Source organism: Papio anubis, chromosome 3 (genome assembly GCF_008728515.1).
Source record: "Papio anubis isolate 15944 chromosome 3, Panubis1.0, whole genome shotgun sequence".
NCBI classification, from domain to species: Eukaryota; Metazoa; Chordata; class Mammalia; order Primates; family Cercopithecidae; genus Papio; species Papio anubis.
This window is the reverse complement of record NC_044978.1, coordinates 14776179-14797250: the sequence shown is the minus strand read 5'-3', so window position 1 is coordinate 14797250 and position 21072 is coordinate 14776179. Positions and strand designations below refer to the sequence as shown.

Here is a 21072-nt window from a genome sequence, read left to right as displayed (position 1 = left end):
TTTCCCAGTCCCATTTATTGAAGAGACTGTCTTTTCTGCAATGTATGTTCTTGGCAACTTAGTCTGAAATGAGTCAACCATAAATACAAAGATTTATTTCTGTGTTCTCTTTTCTGTTCCACTAGTCTCTATTCTGTTCCATTGGTCGATGTGTCTGTTTTTATGCCAGTACCATGCTGTTTTGGTTACTGTAGTTTTGTAGTATATTTTGAAGTCAAGTAGTGTGATGCCTCCAGCTTTGTTCTTTATTCTCAGGACTGCTATTTGGAGTCTTTTGTCATTCCATGCAAACTTTAGGAGAATTTTTCCTATTTCTGGAAGATTGTCGTTGACATTTTGGTAATGATTGCATTAAATCTGTAGATCACATTGAGAAATATTGACATTTTAACAATACTAATTCTGCTAGTCCATGAACATAAATTATCCCCCCATTTTTGGGTCCTTGTCAATTTATTTCATCGGGGGTTTATAGTTTTTATTGTAGAGAAATTTTATTTCTTTGGTTACATTTATTTCTAGATATTTTGTAACTATTGTAAAATGAACTGCTTGATTATTTTTTTTCAAGTAGAAATGCTACTGATTTTTGTACATTGATTTTGTATCCTGTAACTTAACTGAATTTGCTTATCAATTCTAACAGGGGTTTTGTTTTGTTTTGTTTTGTTTTGTTTTGTTTGTTTTTTTTTTTTTTCCAGCAAAGTCTATGTTTTTCTAAATGTAAGATCATAGATTGCTTCTTCTCCAAACAAGGACAATTTAACTTCTTCCTTTCCAATCTGGATGCTCTTTATTTATTCCTTTTGCCTGATTGCTCTGGCTGACTCCCAGTATTATGTAAAACAAAAGTGACAAAAGTGGGCATCCCTGTCTTCTCCTAGATCTTAGAGGAAAGGCTTCCAATTCTTCCCCATGTAGTACGATGTTCGCTGTGCGTTTGTTATATGTGGTTGATATGGTTAGGCTTTGTGTCCCCACCCAGATCTCATCTTGAATTGTAATTCCTAGGTGTTGAGGGAAGAAACTGGTGAGAAGTGATTGGATCATGGGGGTAGTTTCCTCCATGCCATTCTCATGAAAGTGAGTTCTCACGAGATCTGATGATTTTATAAGTGTTTGGCAAGTTCCTTCTTTGCTCACTCTTCTCTTGCCTGTCACCATGTAAGATATGCCTCCTTCCCCTTCCATCGTGATTGTTAAGTTTCCTAAGGCCTTCCCAGCCATGTGAAAAATGTGAGTCAATTAAACCTCTTTCCTTTATAAATTACTCAGTCTTGGCTATTTTTTATAGCAGTGTGAGAATGGACTAATACAATGCTGTCTATTGTTTTGTGGCATGTTACTTCTATATAGAGTTTGTTTAGAGTTTTATTATGAAGCAATGGGGATTTTTACCAAATGCTTTCTCTGACTCTAGTAAGATGATTGTAAGGTTTTATTTTCCTTTATTCTGTTGATGCAGTGTATGACATTTACTGTTTTGCATATGTTGAACCAACCTTGTATTCCTGAGATAAATCCTACTTGATCATGGTGTATTATCTTTTTAATGTGTTGTTAAATTTGGTTTGTTAGTATATTTTTAAGGATATTTGCACTTATGGTCATCAGGGATGTTGGCCTATATAGTGTTTTCAATCTTTGTTGTGTCTTTGATTTTGGCTTGTGGATAGTACTTGCATCACAGAATGAGTCAGGAAGAATTCCTTCCTCTTGAAATTTTTTAAACCGTTTGAGAAGGATTTATATTAGTTATTCTTTAAAGATTTAGTGGAATTCAGCAGCAAAACCATTCAGTGCTGGACTTTTCTTTGTTGAGAGGCTTTTTATTACAGATTCAATCTTACCTGTTACTATTGGTCTATTCAAGTTTTCTATTTCTTGGTGGTTCAATATTAGTAGGTTATACTCCAGGAATTTGCCCATTGCCTCTAGGTTTTTCAATTCATTGGTGTATAGATATTCATAGGAGTCTCTAGTGATCATTTGTATTTTTGTAGTATTAGATGTAATGTCTCTTTTATGTTTCTGATTTTAGTTGTTTGGGGATTATCTCTTTTTTTTTTAATCTAGTGAATAGTTTGTCAATATCATTTTCTTTTCAAAAACCCAACTTTTCATTTTGTGGATCTTTTTTTATTTTGGAGACTCTATCTCATTTAGTTCTTCTCCACTCTTTATTTTTTATTTTCTTCTGCTAATTTTAGGTTTGATTTATTCTTGCTTTTCTAGTTCCTTGATGCACATAGTTAGGTTGTTTATTTGGTGTTTTTCTACTGTTTTGATGTAGGTATTTATTGTTCCAAACTTACCTCATTGTACTGCTTTTGCTGCATCCCATAAATTTTAATGTTTTGTTTCCATTTTTCATTTGTTTCATGAAATTTTTAAATTTTCTTTTTAATTTTTTCATTGACCCAGTGGTCATTCAGGAGCATGTTATTTAGTTTCCATGCATTAGTACAGCTTCCAGTGTTCCTCTTATTACCAGTTTCTAGTTATCCCATTGTGGTGAGAAGAAATACTTGACATAATTTCTACTTTTTTTATTTGTTGAGACTACTTTTATGGCCCAATATGTGGTCTATGCTGGAGAATGTTTCATATACTGATGAGAATGTGTATTCTGCAGCTTTTGGATAAAATGTTCTGCAAATGTCTGTTAGTTCTATTTGGCCTACAGTGCAGTATAAGTTTGTTTGTTTTTTTTTAATTTTGTCTAGATAACATGTCCAATGCTGAAAGTGGGGTGTTAAAGTCGCTACTTTTTTATGGTCTGTCTCTCTCTTTATCGCTAATGATATTTGCTATAGGTACCTGGACACTTTACCATTTGGTGCATACATATTTCTAATTGTTAGAAATTGCTGAATATATTCCTTTATCATTATATAATGACCTTATTTGCATCTTTTTAAAGTGATTTTAGACTTAAAGTCTACTTTGTATGATATAAACATAGGTACTTCTGTATGCTTTTGGTTTCCATTTGCTTGAATTATCTTTTCCCACCATTCACTTTCAGGCTATGCATGCCTTTAGAGTGAAGTGAATTTCTGTAGGCAGCATACAGGTGAGTCTTGTCTTTTTAAAATGTATCTAAACAGTCTAAATCTTTCAACTGAGAAATTTAAAGTGTTTATATTCCAGGTTGTTATTGATAGATAAGAACATATTCCTGTCATTTTGTAAATTGTTTTCTGATTATTTTGCATATCTTTTCTTCCTTTCTTCTTCTCCTATTGCTTATTTTTGTGACTTGGTGGCATTCTGGTAGTGATAACATTTGATTCTTTTCTCTTTCTCATTTGTGCATCTGCTCTTTTTTGAGTTACGCACTTCAGTGTATTTTCCTGATGGCAAATATTATCCTGTTACATCCACGTATAGGACTCCCTTAAGCATTTATTTTAAGACCAGTCCATTTTTTGATAAATTTCCTCAATTTTTGTTTGTTTGGGAAAGACATTTTTTATAAAAAATTTCTGAAGTATAGCTTTGCTGGAAATAGTATTCTTGACTGATAGTTTCGTTGTTTCAGAATTTGAACATATCATTCCATTCTCTCCTGGTGTGTGAGTTTTTGGCTGAGAAATCTGCTGTTAGTCTTATGGGAATTCCATGTGACTTCACATTTTTTCTATTTTTAGAAGTCTTTCTTTGTCTTTGACTTTGGACAGATTGACTAAAATGTGCCTTGGGGAGAATAATTTTTGTTATAGGACGTATAATATTTGGGGATCTTTGAGCTTTCTTTATCTGGATGTCAATATTTTTTGTAGAACTTGGAAAGATTTTAGTTATTATTTAATTGAATAGATTTTCTATGCCTCTTTTTCATCTTTTCTCCTTCTGGAGCTCCCAAAAATCATATATTTGTTTGTTTGGTGTTATTCCATATGTCATGTAGGCTTTCTTCCTTTTTTATTCTTTTTTTTCTATTTTTTTGTCTGACTGTATTATTTCAAAAGAATATATTTATATATTCAAGTTCAGGAATTCTTTCTTCTACTTGGTTTAGTGTATTATTAAAGGTCTTGTTTTGTTTAAAAACATAATTCATTGAATTCTCTAGTTCCAGAATGTGTGTTTGGTTCTTTTAAATGACATCTATATTTCTGTTGAATTATTTCTCAGATTATGAATTTTTTTCCTTATTTCTTTGTATTATTTATCTATGATTTTCTGTATCTCACTAGTTTCCTTAAGGTTATTATTTTCAATTCCTTTTCAGGTATCCTACATATTTTCTTTTCTTGGGGCCTGTAACTAAAGAGCTATTGTGCTCCTTTGGAGTTGTCTTGTTTCCTTGTTTTTTTATGTTTCTTGTATTCTAATGTCGATGTCTGTACATCTGATGTAGCTGTCCCTTCTTCTAGTTTTATGGAGTAGTTTCCATATGAAAAGTGTTGCTCCTGTAGATGTATCTATTCTGTTAGTTGGGTAGGATGCTTTGGTTTTGATTCTGGATGACCATTTTAGTGTAGTCTCTATATGATTACTTCTGCTGTAATCAATATTATTGGTGTCTGCAAGTTACTAAGTGGCTTAGGCTGCAACTGTTTTTGGAGGCTATAATGAGGGTTTGCTGGGGATTGGGGAATGGAACAGACCAGTCCTCAGGCCCCAAGATGATGTGAAGGGGGCATCAGCACTGGTGACTTCTGGCCCTGGATGGGCCAGTCTTCAGGTCCTAGTGGGATCCATGGGTACCAGTGGTGGCAATAGCAGATCAGACTTCAGCCACCTGAGAAGGTAACATTAGTGCCAGTTGTGTCCACAGTAGGGGAGGCATCTTAGTCCCTAGGCCTCTGAGTGGGGCACATGGCATTAGCAGTGTTCACAGTGGGGTGAATGGACCAGTTCCTAGAACTCTAAATGGGGTACATGGATGCTAGAGGTGTTCACAATGAGGCAGATGTGCCATTCCACTGGTACATGACATGGATATGCTGGTACCAGTGGTGTCTGCAGTGGTATGTGTGGGTGGATCTCCTGGCCTCTGGGTGGGGCAGATGAGTCCTGATGGTGCCCGTGGTGTCTCTTAGATTTTTAAGAAAAGCTTGTGGACTAATCAACGTGGAGAATGGAAATGACAAAGTTTAGTATTTTGGGGACTATTTCTTGCACTTTGAATTATGTAAGAAAAGGGAAATATAAGCATATTTGGATTACTATGTGTTCAAATTGAGTATAACCCATATAATGACCCAGAAAAACATAAAGTGATATTTCTATCTATCTATCTATCTATCTATCTATCGTGTATATATATAAATTTGATTCACTGGTGGAATCTGGGAATATCTCTCAGTGTCTTGCCAATGATTTTAACCTACAATGACATTTACCCCTCTGGTATGAACATATATTATTCAGGTTGGGTTATGTTGGTAATCTCTGTGAATATTATAGTGTTATTAATTTTATACCTTTATTTATTATATAGCTTAATATCCTGATACAGAGAGCCATTGTTGACAAATAACCCAATACCAAATATTAAAAATAAAACTGATATGCAAAATTATCCTATTGCTTTTGAAATTATTGTTATGACTTAAACAATTAATAAAAAGATGAGTTATTATTTGGATTTATAAGCATTCTGTTCTTAAAACTGATTACAATAATCATGCAAAAATGGAAACAGACACTTAGAATTTAGCATTATTTCCTAATTTACTCTATGATTTATTATAGTCTCCTAACGATTCTACACAGCTAGTGGATAGGATGACTTTCCAGAGAAAATGGCTTTATTTAAGACCTAGAATTGGAAAATACGTTATATTTATTTCAACCACAATGGTTAAACATTTACATAAAAGTCAGCTTCTGGGTTCTTATGTCATTTAAGAGATAAAGAGAACTGGATAGTGTTTCTCCCTCCTTCACAATAAGAAAAAACAGTTTTTTAAAAAAGCTTAAAAATTGATTACTTTTACCATAAGACAACGAGTGTTGCAGGGCAAAAAAAGTAAATCCAGAGTGACAAATGTGCTCTAAGGAACAAACAAGATCCGGGAATTTGTTTACCTGAGACAAAAGATGCCGAATGTCATTTGAGTTGGTATGCAGAGTCAATTAGAAGTTTTTCACTAAATGCTAATGTCTGAGTGTAGTTAAGCATGAAAATTGGAAGCCACAACAAGACACTGGCAAATGTTAGGTTTGTACCCTCTTGCAAGGTTTTCCTCTAGCAACCACACCAGGTACTCACAGGGAATACTGCTGAGAATACTGAGAAAGCCTCCCTCATGGTGCTGGCTGGACGGTGAGTAACACTTCCCCGGCCCGGTGTCAGTCTCATCTGCCCAGTCTCATCTTCCCCACCTCTGCTAATGATAAAAAGGCTTCATAGGCAAAGCAGAAGTCTTCAAAATCTGTGGCCTGAGGACACATATGGAAATCCCCAGCAACTCTGGGAAGAGAACAAGAAGAAAATGTTACTTCTTAGGGAAGCGGAGAATATTTAGCCAATCATTATGTCTGGAAGTGGGGCAGGGATATCTGTGAAGGCCTTTAACCTGGTACTCATGTTTGTAGTACCTGCCTAGGACTACGACTCAAAGAAAACTTCAGAGAATGACTCCCCCTCATTTCCTCCCAAACAAAATACTCTCAAGATGCCCGTGAAAATAACAATGGAATATAGCTGGGAGAGCAGCAAGAGAGAAATAATCCTTTCTTGTGAGCAGCACAAAGTGGAGATCTAAAGTCAGTGAGGGAACAAAGTCCATCAGGAAACATTTATACAGAAAAAAGCCTTCAGTAAATTAGTCAATGATATGAACTTAGGTTATCACTAGAAGAAGTTGAAAGTTTTGGTGTCAACAACAAGTGTCAACCCATTTCAACTCTCAACTAGATTAAACGTAACAAAATAAGGCCTAGCAACAGGTAAGGTATATTCATTTTCAAGCATAAAAAAGCATAAAACCATAGTATCTACTGTCCTACACAACAGGACTACCTTTCAAAAACAAAGCCTGCAGAGAAAACATAATCATCAAAACCAGTCTCAAATATTATACATATGTTAAGATTATAATAATTAAAAATAACTGTAATTAATATTTTAAAGGTTAATGGAAAATGTAGAAAATATGGAAGATTATATAGAAATTTAGCAGAGAAATTGAAACTATAAGAAAAAAATTGAAATACTAGAAATTGAAAATATCATAATGGATATAAAGAAGCCCATCTTTGACAGGCTCAGTAGTATAGGCAAACTTTGGAGATATTGTGGGTTCAGTTCCAGACCACTACAATAAAATGAATATTGCAATAAAGTTAGTAACATAATTTTTTGTTTCCCATATAAATGTTATATTTACACTACACTGTAGTATATGAATTGTGCAATAGCATATGTCTAAAAGGGACACTGTACATACTTTAATTTGAAAATACTTTGTTGCTAAAATATACTATTGATCTTTTGAGTCTTAAGCAAGTCATAATCTTTTTACTAGTGGAGGATCTTGCCTCAATGTTGATGGCTGCTAACAGAATAGGGTGGTAGTTACTGAAGGTTGGGGTGGCTGTAGCAATTTGTTAAAAAACAAGACAACAGTAAACTTTGCCACATTGATTTACTCTTGATTTCATGAAAGATTTCTCTGTAGTGCATGATGCTCTTTGATAACATTTTACCCACAATAGAACTTCTTTCCAAACTGGAATCAATCTTGTCAACTCCTGCTGCTGCTTTATCAACTAACTTTATGCAATATTCTAAACCATTGCTTGTCATTTCAATAATGTCACAGCATCTTCACAGAGAGAAGATTTCATCTCAAGAAATTACTTTTTTTTGGTTCATCCAGAAGAAGAAAATCCTTATCTGTTCAAGGTTTATTACGAGATTTCAGCAATTCAGTCACATCTTCAGGCTTCACTTCTAATTCTTGTTATCTTGCTATTTCCACCACATCTGTAGTTACTTCTTCCACTGAAGTATTAAACTCTTCAATGTCACCCATGAAGGTTGGAATCAACTTCTGAACTCTGGTTAGCATTGATATTTTGACAAACGTTCTTAATGACATCTAAAATGCTGAATCTTTTCCAGAAGATTTTCAATTGACTTTGAAAGAAATATATTTCAGAGGAATCACAATGGATGGCTCTAGCCTTATGAAATGTGTCTCTTACATAACAGGAATTGAAAGTCAAAATTCCTCATTGATCCATGGACTGTAGAGTGGATGTTGTGTTAACAGGCTGAAAAACAAAATTAATCTTGTACATCTCCATCACAGCTCTTGGGTGACTAAGTGCATTGTCAATGAACACTAATATTTTGATGGAATTTTTTTCTTCTGAGTAGTAGGTTTCAACAGTGGGCTTGAAATATTAAGTAACACATATTATAAATAGAAGTACTGTCATTCATGCTGTTTTTTTGCTTTGATAGAGCACAGACAGAGTAGATTTACTATGTATAAGGGTTCTAGGATTTTCAGAATAGTAAATGAACATTGGATTCAACTTAAGATAACCAGGTATGGTAGCTTCTATCAAGTAACCCATCCTATCCTTGAAAGATTTAAAACCAGGCATTGCCATCTCTTCTCTTGTGTTGAAGTTTTAGATGGCATCCTTTTCTAATACAAGGCATTTTGTCTACATTAAAAATCTGCTGTTTACTGTAGCCACCTTCATCAGTGATCTTAGTGAAATATTCTGGGTAACTTGTTATAGACTCTACATCAGTACTTGAGGCTTCACCTTGTCATTTCATGTTATGGAGATGGCTTCTTTCCTTAAATCTCACGAATAAACCTTCGCTAGCTTCAAACTGTTCTTCTCCATCTTCCTCACCTCTCTCAGCCTTCATAGAATTGAAAAGAGTTAGAGCCTTCTTCTGGATTTGGCTTTGGCTTAAGGAAATGTTGTGGCTGTTTTGATCTATACATATGATAAAAATATTCTCCATGTCAGCAATAATACTGCTGGTTTTCTTATTATTTCTGTGTTCTTTGGAGCAGCACTTTAACTTTCTTCAAGAACTTTTCCTTTGAATTCACAATTTGATTATATGTTTGATGTAAAAGGCCTAGCTTTTGGTTGATCTTGGCTTTCATCATGCCTTTCTTTTTTTTTAAATAATTTATTTATTATTATTATTATACTTTAAGTTCTAGGGTACATGTGCATAATGTGCAGGTTTGTTACATATGTATACTTGTGCCATGTTGCTGTGCTGCACCCATCAACTCGTCAGCACCCATCAACTCGTCATTTACATCAGGTATAACTCCCAATGCAATCCCTCCCCACTCCCCACTCCCCATGATAGGCCCCGGTGTGTGATGTTCCCCTTCCCGAGTCCAAGTGATCTCATTGTTCAGTTCCCACCTATGAGTGAGAACATGCGGTGTTTGGTTTTCTGTTCTTGCGATAGTTTGCTAAGAATGATGGTTTCCAGCTGCATCCATGTCCCTACAAAGGACACAAACTCATCCTTTTTTATGGCTGCATAGTATTCCATGGTGTATATGTGCCACATTTTCTTAATCCAGTCTGTCACTGATGGACATTTGGGTTGATTCCAAGTCTTTGCTATTGTGAATAGTGCTGCAATAAACATACGTGTGCATGTGTCTTTATAGCAGCATGATTTATAATCCTTTGGGTATATACCCAGTAATGGGATGGCTGGGTCGTATGGTACATCTAGTTCTAGATCCTTGAGGAATCTCCATACTGTTTTCCATAATGGTTGAACTAGTTTACAATCCCACCAACAGTGTAAAAGTGTTCCTATTTCTCCACAGCCTCTCAAGCAGCTGTTGTTTCCTGACTTTTTAATGATCGCCATTCTAACTGGTGTGAGATGGTATCTCATTGTGGTTTTGATTTGCATTTCTCTGATGGCCAGTGATGATGAGCATTTTTTCATGTGTCTGTTGGCTATATGAATGTCTTCTTTTGAGAAATGTCTGTTCATATCCTTTGCCCACTTTTTGATGGGGTTGTTTGTTTTTTTCTTGTAAATTTGTTTGAGTTCTTTGTAGGTTCTGGATATTAGCCCTTTGTCAGATGAGTAGATTGGAAAAATTTTCTCCCATTCTATAGGTTGCCTGTTCACTCTGATGGTAGTTTCTTTTGCTGTGCACAAGCTCTTTAGTTTAATTAGATCCCATTTGTCAATTTTGGCTTTTGCTGCCGTTGCTTTTGGTGTTTTAGACATGAAGTCTTTGCCCATGCCTATGTCCTGAATGGTACATTCTTACTTAGCTTAATCATTTCTAGTTTTTGATTTAAAGTGAGAGACATGTGATTCTTCCTTTTACTTTCACATTCAGAGACCATTATAGGGTTAGTAATTGGCCTCATTTCAATATTGTGTCTCAGGGAATAGGGAAGCCTGAAGAGAGGAAGAGAGACAGGGAAGTGGCTGGTTGGTGGAGTAGTTAGAACTCACATTTACCAATTAAGTTTACCATCTAATATGGGCTTAGTTTGTAATGCCCCAAAACAATTACAACAGTAACATGAAAAATCACTGATCACAGGTTGCCATAACAGATATAATAATAATGAAAAAGTTTGAAATATTGCAAGAATTACAAAAATGCGACACAGAGATGTGAAGTGAGCACATACTCTTGGAAAAATGATGCTGAGAGACTTGCTCAATAGATGGTTATCACAAATCTTCTATTTATAAAAAATGAAATATTGGTAAAGTTTAAGAAAGCAAATCCTAATAACGTGAGGTATTCCTGTAAAATCAACCCAGCCTGAGGAAAATGATCAGTGGATTTCTAGAATGGTCAATAGAGATTCCCACAAATAAATGTAAAGAGATAAAGGAGTGGGAAAAAGAGAGCAGAGCAACAAAAAGCTATGACGAAATATCATCTGGTCTAACACTAGTGTAATTTGAATATCAAAGGGAGAAGAAATAATGAGCAGAATAAATATTTTTTAAAATGTGCCTAAGAATTTTCTGATATTAGTGACAGACACCAATCCACAGATCCAAAGAGCTGAGAGAACAACAAGCAGGACAAATTCCAAGAAAACACATCTACATATATCATATTCAAACTCTTGAAGACCAAGCAAGTGAGCAACCAAAGAAGCGCACACACACACACACACACACACACACACACGCACACATGAGAGAGAGAGAGAGAATCTTAAGGTAGCTGGTATGGGGGTTATATAATCTATAGTAGCACTTAAAATGAAATGCTTTGGTGTAATTAAATATAACAGAACGTGTGGAGAATCTGTATGCTGTAAAGGAAATAAACCTGATGGAAAAAAATCAAAGACAATCTAAATAAATGGAAAGCTACACAGGATTCATTAAGTGTTTGAAACACTTAATATTTGAGATGTCAATTCTTACCAAACTGTTTTTTATCTCAACAAAAATCCCAACTAACTTCTGTAAATATTGACAACAGATTCAAAATGTATATGGAAAGGCAAAGGAACCAGATTAATGAACCATTTTTATAAGGAAAAAAATGTGTGTGGGGGAGATCTGACACTACTACATTATAATACTATTCTAAAACTACAGCATTCAAGACTATAATGTTAATGAAAGGATCAAGTCATAAACCAGTGGAGCAGAATAAATATCTTAGAAATAGTCCCACAAAATGTAGCCAGCAGATTTCTCACAAAAATAGAAATAGAAAAGCACAGTCTTTTTAGCAAATGGTACTGAAGCAATTGAACATCCATATGCAAAATAAATAAATGACACCTTGGCAAACACTTCATGCCTAATATAAAAATTAATTCAAAATGGATTATAGACCCAAATAGAAACATAAACTATAAAAGTTCTAGGAGAAGGAAGATTGCATAACCTTAGTAATGAATTCTTAGATATGGTGCAAAAGCATGAGCCATATGTTTTATAAATACAGTTTTCCTTTATGTTTGATAAATAGAGTTTATCAAAATTAAAACATTTTGCTCTTCAACATATATTCTAATGAAAATGAAAATACAAACAACAGACTGGTAGAAAATATTTGCAAATTACATTAGAGATAAAGAACTTGTATCCAGAAATGCAGAGAACATTTATCATTTAACAATCATAAGAACAAACTACCTAATCAAGACAGGAAAGATCTCAAACATTTTGGGAAAAAAAATAAACAGATGACAATCAAAACCATATTGAATTACCTCTACACACATATCAGAATGGCAAAAACAAAATAGAACAAAACAAACATACAAAAATTGATAATAGCAAATGCTGGTGAGGATGCAGGAAACAGAAACTCTCCTTCACTGCTAGTGGGACTGCTAAATAGTATGTACAGTCTCTTTGGCAACTGACAGTTTCTCAAAAAGTTAAACATATCTTCACCATGTGAACCAACAATATCACGTATAGTTTTTAACCTACATGAATTAGTAAAACCCTGTGCGCACAAAACCTGAAACCTGTATGCAAATTTTAATAAAAGCTTTATAATCACCACAAACCGAAAATAAACAGGATTCCCTTTAATATATTAGTAGATTGACATGCTGCAATATACCTATACAAAGAAACATTACTCAGCACTAAAAAAGAAACTGCTGATTCATACAACAATATGAAGAAATCTTGATTTCATTTTGCCAAATGAAAGCAGCAAGACCCAAAGGGCTGTATAATGTATAATTTCATTTATATGACATTTTGCTAACTGAAGAAAAAAAAAATCAGTTGTTGATCAGGACATTTAGTTTTGATCACTAGAGAGCACACAATGGAAATTTAGAGTGATGCAGCTGTCTTATATGGTTCTGCAGTGATGTACACATGACACGATGCATTTTTCAAAATTTCAGAAACCATACAAAATAGTAAATTAAATGTACTCATAGTAAAATAAAAACTAAGCTTTTGAAATCCAAGGATGAAATGAAGACTGCGCCAAATAAATCTAAGTATAGGATTTAATCTCACTGAAGTCTGTGAGGGAAACAAGAAAGAGTTCACAATAACGTTGAGAACAATGTTTTGACTAGATCATAAAATTAAAGACAGAAAGAACTTTACATAAGCACTTTATTTTAGCTGGTAATTTTGATCTCACAGGGTAAATATAGCCATTCTGTAAATACAACTCCTAAAGTTGTACAAGTAAGTAAACAAAATGTAAATAGTTCACTACATGGAATGGAGTGGGGACCAAATTCTTTATATCGAAAAAGGGAATTACAAATGAGCAATTAGGAGAGGCTAGAATGACCCCTGTGGTGATGACTTAGAACTGGAAATAAAAGATTGAGTTCTTGCTTATTTTAAAATGTATAAATATAAGTAAATATAGAAATACATATAGATATGTGTGCATATATACATGTAACTTTCTCTTTCCAGAAAAAGTAAATAAGCAATAAGAGTTCTATAGCAATGAGCACCACTATGGCTTATATCATGGATTCTATATATGATTCTGCAATCATATTTAGAGGAATGACTGATTTCTTTGGTCATATTTGGAGAAATGACTGATCCTAGGGCTGGAGTGGGAAAAATACAAACGATTCTGGAGCATCCTGTAGTGCTAGAAAACAAGCAAGGGCTGAGAAATAAATAAACATATAGATAAATACATAGGGCATGTCAAAGTAATCCAAGAGTTAACCTGAAACTTCAAAAGTCTCCCAAAGGCAACCCTAGAACAACTTGAGTAACAAAAGAAGCAATGTTATTATTGAATTACTACCCGTTAGATGAAATAAACACGTGTCCATACTGATACAAATAATCAAATAAATTAATTGATGAAGAAAGAAAAAAGCTTCTTTACAAATGGTGAACGTAGAAGAATGGCAGAAATAAGTCAACAGGATTTTTTCAGAGCCTGAAAATATCTCCCCAAAATATTTATTAAGTACTATGATGGTTTAAACATATGCCTGTAAATTCTTTGACACTCTTCTCCCCATGGTGGAGCTTGAGGGTGGACTAGACTTACCAAGAAGCTTCTAATGAATAGCGCAGGAAAGAGACAAAAGGCAGCTTTCTAGTGGAGAAATCAATCAGTCGCTAACTTAACCGTGGTGTCAAAGCAAGCCATCTCTAATAATAAATCATGTTGATGTCAAGTTTCCTTGATATATTAGAAAAAGGCTTTAAATGATATTCTTCACAAAATCCATACCTCCGTTGCATTACGAGAAAGCACAGAAACCTGTATCGAGGGTCTTTCTGCAAAATGCCTTCCAAAGTGTATTGGTAATGAAAACAAGGAAAAACTGAGGAACTGTCACAAACTGGAGGAAACGAAGGAGATAAGATGACTTAGTAATCTGATTAACCTGGACTGGATCCCGGAAATGAAAAAACAAAAAAAAAAAGATAGTGGAAAATACAGGGAAATCCTAATGAAGTCTGTAACTTAGTTAATAGTATTATACTGATGGTAATTTTTACTTTTAATAAATGTATCACGGTTATTCAAAATGTTAACATTAGGGGAACCTAAATGAAGCATATATGAAAACACTACAATCTTTGCAACTATTCTTTAAAGATTTAATTATTAAACAATTAAAAATAAATGAAAAAACAACTGCAACAATGGTCTCTATGTTGAGAATTTCTAAAGATGCTGTTTGCTTTGGGATTCAAGTAAAAACACTATAGTTGTTAAACCCTAGATTATTCTTGAAAAAGACAGTTTTATACACTTTAAACTGAAAGAGTATAGGAAAAATAATTTCACTCTTTCAGCTAGGAAACAAAAGGGAACAAATACAAATGGGGTAATTAATGAAATTTCTGCAAGGGGTAATAAAGAGCTCAATGTCCCTTCATTGAATAAAGGCAACGTTCTCTAATTATTAAAGAAAAAAATGTCAACATTTTGGTTGATAGGCCCTGTGACATCTGTCATACATCTTGACATTGTTACCCGACTTCTCCTTGGGACTGAATAACTATCAGGTGCCAGGTACCTCTAAATAACCCTCAAACACTTTGCATGCCCCAGCACATAACTGTCGCCCTCACATTCTTAATTGAGAAACATTCTTTCCTCCTTTGTGACATCACATCCACTAACCAAATGGGGTGGTGTGAGTATCTCCTGTAAAATAAAAGCTCTCCTGATGGCCTGTTCCTGCACATTTCCTGAGGATGCCCTCGATCACAAGCAGGTTATAGCTATTTAAACTTTGCCTTACCTGTACTCTTTACACAAATTGAAGGTCAAAGAAGTAGTCATGCTTCTGGGCATAGATTAAGCTGATTTTGTAATACTATTTAGGCTGAACCTATCAGTTTCAGACTAAACCCTCCAAATATCTGCCCAAACTTGCACTATATCCTCTAAAACCAAGGCCTAACAAAGCACTAAAATCAATAGATGAAAACTGAATTGAGAAATGAAAATGAAACTTTGTACCATTCCTTGTAGTACTTCTCTAAGTTAAAAGAAAAAAAAAAAGGAAAAAAAAAAAAAAAAACACAGGGCAGTGATATAAATTTGTTCCGAATCTCAGGAGTATACATGTATTAATAATCTCCCACTTCTCTGGAGTAACAAATTCAAATATTCTTTTATCTTCGGTGGATAATGAAGTTGCATATTTTACAGCTGTAAATCTGTTTTCTGTTCCTTTAGCATCTGTTTAATTCACAGTCATCTGTTTGCTTTCTCCTGAGAAAATCAATAATGTACACTGGTAGTTATGACTTAGGGTTTATTGAGACATTGTCTTAATTTGTAAAAGTCTTTAACCAGGGCCTCGAGGAACTTACATTTCCCTATATTCTACCATAATTTGTGGTATTCTGAAGTTTAGCTGAGCTCTAGGACTGACTCCATCTATCTAATTACTGGTTTTATCTCTAATAGTCTATAAACTTTCTGATGGGAACCAATTTTTTTTTTTCTCAAAGTAAAGTGTATCATCTACAGTATAATATATCCCAAGGAGGTAAATTTCTCTCTCCTGAAAGATCATAACCATTCAGAATTTTTCCAGTTAGTAACTAAGAGATTTTAGAGATGATTCTTTGGGTCTCACTCACTATAGCCAACAATGGGTTTCCAAGTGTATTCATTTTCTCTTGCTAGATATTAAATTAGCACAGAGTTAGATGCATAAACCAACATGCAGTTACCACACCACAGTTTCTGAGGATGAGGAGTTTGGGTAAGGCTTAACTAGGTCCTTTGTTCAGGGTCTCACAAGCTCAAATCAGGGTATTAGCCATGTTGCAATTCTCCTCTGGAGCTCAAATTCCTCTTCCAAGCTCATTAACGTTGTTGGTAGAATTTAGTTACTTGTGGTTGTAGCATTGAGGTCATCTCCTTTTAGAGGCTCCCCATCTTTACTGGAAGCTTTCAGTACAGCTCTTTCTCTTTAAGGCTAGCTAGAGATTCTTTTACTTTTATAGCTTTCCCCCAATTAAATCAGTTCCCATCCAGAATAATGTCCCTTTTGAATCAAAGTCAACTAATCAGAGATCTCAGCTACAGCGGCAAAACCCTTTCACCTTTTCTGTGTTACATAATCCAATCACTCAAGTGACATTTATCATATTCAAAGATCCTACTTACATTCAAGGGAGGAGGATTATACAAGTACATGCACACCTGAGCATTTTAGGAGCCATTTTCTTATTCCGTCTGCCACGTTGATTTTCAGAAATTGACACAGTACTGTATCACTTGACCAAATCTTTGTTAACCAAATCTCTTATCTGAGAATTTATGGATATATAGGCATTTAACGCTTTAAAAATTAGCCCTTCAACAACCTCTGTGTCATTGTGAATCATGTTACCTATTCATTCATAAAAGATCTGAACAAGTCAAATATCTCTTTCAACTCAACTTCATGGAATCATCACAAACCAGTATCATGCAACTATTTTTCTACTAACCCAATGTCAAAATCCTACTTTCTTAAGCTGAAAGCAGGAGTTGAAACTTGATGGAGGCCTCTATTAACATAGTTTTATTTTCTACCTTAAAATTAATGGTTCCTTATTTTGCCAGTCTTTGCTGCCCTTTAAAAATATGCAGTATTTCCTAACAAAGTAGTCTTGCTTTCTAAAATTGTATTGTTTTCTTCTTTCCACGTTTCCGTTCATCACTGTAATACTTTAAATACTATTACTCTTCTTCCATTAGAAGAGGGAAGTTCATGGACCTCTAACCGCTGCTTCCTAAATATCTAGTAGATTTATTAACCCCCCCTAATAAATTTATTAAAGCATGCCCAGAAATCCAGATTTAATCTTGATTTGTTTGTAGGTCATATCCTAAGAATGAAACCAGAAAATATCAGGCAGGATACACTGGAAAAAAATTTAACTCACCATTTTGACCCCTTTCCAGAGATAAAAATATGCCTAGATGACAGAATTGCTTTATTCCCATAGCTTGCTGGATGAATAAAGGGAAGGTGGTTTATAGACTCATAGTAGAAATGTTTTGGGATAGCTCATGATTTTGGAAAGCTTCAGAGAAAATAAAGGTGTTTAACATAAGTAGAAACCCTAATTTAGAATGATTAGCAGATTAAAGGTATTTTAATAACTCTAATGGTTCCTAAGAAGTTGATTATTATCAAGGTGGATATCAATTCAAAAAGGGACATCATCAAAGCAAAAGAAAATGTCGATTGATCATTACACCAACAGGTAGTTCTCACCAAGATCCTTAACCCACAACACTCAGAGACCACATCTTTGAAGAAGTTCAAAGAGAATATTATACGATGCCAGTCTTTGGTTCCAGAGTAAGAAAAATAGAATAATAAGTACAATGGAATTGTCACCTGAGAGTATAAACAAGATGAGTGTAAACAAGATTAAGAAACAAGATGTAAACAAAACACATTTTTAAAAACCTGTATTTATGAAAACAGCCAATCAACCCAAACGTTACATATAATTTTTCAACAAGAGAAATAAAAGCCATAATATGAAAATCACCTCTGATCCACTTAAAATGGCTTCTGGTGGCCCCAAGTGAAATCTTTTTTAAAAGGTATGTGACATTACCCACACATGTAGGACAAACTGGCCTCTGTACTCAACCAACATTAGCGAGAAAATGAATTTCATTTCCTGTTGCTGGATTACTCTTGGTACATGGTGCCAAAGAATTATAATATTATCTGACAAACCCATAAGGGCATTTTGGCTAAAACCAGATCGTTGAATGGTCCCCAACAACCAATTTCCAGATGGATGCACAAAAGCCCACTGCCTATTATCCAAAAAGTAGACAGGGATATGTTACCAGGTTAGACTGATGTACACCTTAAGGATAGTGGCTAATAATGTCAACTCGTATACATTTTGATCCATCAGTTTCCCATCTCAGTAAAAGGTTTATATGCTTTCTGTGTACATAATTGTGTACATAATTTACATAAATTGAATCATTTTTAAAAGCTTTACTAAATATGTAATATATGGAAGGTGTATTATTAACTGCTACAGGAAATACCTGTGGGAATAAGTTGTGTGTGTGTGCACATGTACGCACACACACGTGTGTGGTTAAATTTTACAATTTCTTCCAAGCTATAGGTAAATGTTCAAATGATTTTCATTGTTGTATGTAGTTCAAAATGTGGAATGATAAGATAAAGAAATGAGACATTAGGAAGTCAGACTCATCAGATATTATAACAATTAATTTAGTGTTCAGACTCAATTGAAATCGCTCTATTGAGTCTCTAACTACTAAATTAGTTGATGATTCTTTTTAACCTTTGAGATCTTGGTTTTATGAAAGTGAATATAAGTATCAAAATTCCTTAAACATTTCCAATATGAAGACAAATTTAAATCATATATAAAATTGAAATAAAGGTCTGTCAGCAGGAACATTAAGAAGCATAATGTAACTGCCACTATAAACTCTTAATAAACAAGTTGTAAACAAAATACATTTTTTAAAAATTGTGTTGATGAGAATATCTTATCAACTTGAATGTTATACACACTCTTTCAACAAGAGAAAAAAAAGCTGAACAAACTGAAATCAATGAATTTTCTTGGACTCATTAGAGAACTGAAGTCATAAAGCAAATAATCATCCTGAAATCTGGAGACAGGCAAATACAGAGGGTCATAACTGGAGTCTGCTTATTTGGAGCAGAAGTTTCTGAAGCCATAAACTGGTAATAACATTTATAAGGTAATTCTTCTAAACTGCTGAAGCTTTTTGATGAGGCTGAGTGTCAATTAGCACGAGCATAAGAGACTCAGAGGTGCCATTTATGGAGGCTTCCATACTTTTGTGGGTTTTTACTTCTGGGAACCCCACCAAGTTATCATTGTGAAGAGGTAAGAGAGAGACCCTCATGGCTGTGACAGTGGGTAGAGAAAGTTACCATTTGAAATATTTGAAACCATTTTAATTTTATTTTTATAAAACAAATATTTTTATCTTGAAAATATTTATTCTCTTAGTTATTTTATCCCCCCACTATCACATTCTTGTGATAATCACATCTTTTAAATCTGTAAGCAATGTTATCTTTGAATATAATCTTTGAAATATAATCTTTGAAATCTCACAAAAATTTATATTTTATAATTCACCCTGAATAGCAAGGCCAAAAGAATAACCCACTATTTCCTATACTCAAATATGTTACAGATCAACCCAAAAGAAAAAAGAAACAAAACCAAAACCAAAAAAACACATATGCTTGGTGAGGAGTTAAAGTTACTCAAACTCCCCAAATAAAGTATTCAAATTATCAGCATTAGTTAATTAATTAATTTATTATTATTATTTTTTTGAGTTGTAGTCTCGCTCTGTTGCCTAGTCTGGAGTGCAGTGGCGCGATCTCGGCTCACTGCAACCTCTGCCTCCCGAGTTCAAGTGATTCTCCTGGCTCAGCCACCCATTGTAACTGGGATTACAGGCCTGCCCCACCACACCCAGCTAATTTTTGTATTTTTAGTACAGACAGGATTTCACCATGTTGGCCAGGTTGATCTTGAACTCCTGACCTCGTGATCCACCTATCCCGGCCTCCCAAAGTGCTGGGATTACAGGCATGAGCCACCGTGCCCGGCCTAATTTAATACAATTATAACTTAAATGGCCACTTTGTCAATGACGATGATTGCTTGAGCACAGGGTGAGTGCCCCATAAGCTATTAGGAGCTGTTTCTTCAGACCAATGTCTCCTCTCTGCACTGCCAGCTCCTACATTTGCATCACTCCCTATATACTGTGCATGAGATATATGTATCTCTCTCTCTCTCTTTAAAAAATATTTTCCACCACACATACTTCTTTTTATTAATCAGATAGCAGGGAAGAACAGCAACAAAATCTGAACAAACCAATCACTCTCTCTTTGGGATATGATTTTTTTTTTCCTTGTTCATGAAGTATTCAGCAACATAAGAAAGAGAAAAGAAGAACCTTTCTTGTGCATCCTTGCTAAACACACAATCCCAGTCTACTGGGTCGGATGTAACTGTGAGTATTTATATGCCTACCTCCAGGCATGGTCATCTGATGTTTCACTACTACTGGTTTCTGTGTCTAAGTTCTCACACTCTGCTTGACAAGTGCTTCTTCAGGGGGCTAACAGGCTAGAAGAGCAGCTCTGCAAGAAGTCATTCTTCCCAAGACCACTTCTTCTCAGCTTCTCTATCTTCATGAATTCTTTGAGCTCAATCTTCTGTGAGAAGAAGGCAATTTTCTTCATTTTCAGGATAGAAGATACCGTTAAGAGAATGAACAAAGTAGTCACAGACTGAGGGAAATATGCAACATACAAAATAAATGACTTTATTGTAAATCATACTTAACAACTCAATTGAAAAATGAGCAACATACCTGACAGACACGTCATCAAAGAACATGTACAGATGGCAAATAAGCATAGGAAAATATTATCAAGACATTTGTCATTAGGAAATTGCAAGTTAAGACAAGATGCTGCTACACACTTGCTAAAGAGGTTAACATTTAAAAAATTGGACAATATCAATATCTGGTAAGGATGCAGTGCAACAGGAACTCTCATTCATCGCTAGTTTTGGAAGACAGCTTGGGAGTTACTTACAAAGTTAGACATAGT

General features: G+C 34.6%; 1 protein-coding gene and 1 long non-coding RNA gene across 3 annotated transcripts in view; one reads left to right on the top strand and one right to left on the bottom strand.

The window, feature by feature from the left end:
* The window catches only part of LOC103884794, a 29859-nt gene extending 14854 nt beyond the window's left edge, over nucleotides 1–15005 (bottom strand). Inside the window, exons 1-3 of one of the 2 annotated variants that reach the window (XR_001903061.3) lie at nucleotides 14956–15005; nucleotides 13974–14271; nucleotides 6227–6427 (exon numbers count right to left, since the gene is read on the bottom strand). This is a non-coding gene — a long non-coding RNA (uncharacterized LOC103884794). Of the gene's footprint in view, nucleotides 1–6226; nucleotides 6428–13973; nucleotides 14272–14912 lie in introns of both variants that reach the window. The other variant, XR_647560.4, reaches the window with a different exon arrangement.
* Nucleotides 15006–15058: 53 nt separating this feature from the next.
* Nucleotides 15059–21072, top strand: part of ADAM29 (ADAM metallopeptidase domain 29) — a 60213-nt gene continuing 54199 nt past the window's right edge. The window contains exon 1 of the mRNA XM_009207892.2: nucleotides 15059–15156. The gene's annotated coding sequence lies outside the window, so the exon portion shown is untranslated. The remainder of the gene's footprint in view (nucleotides 15157–21072) is intronic.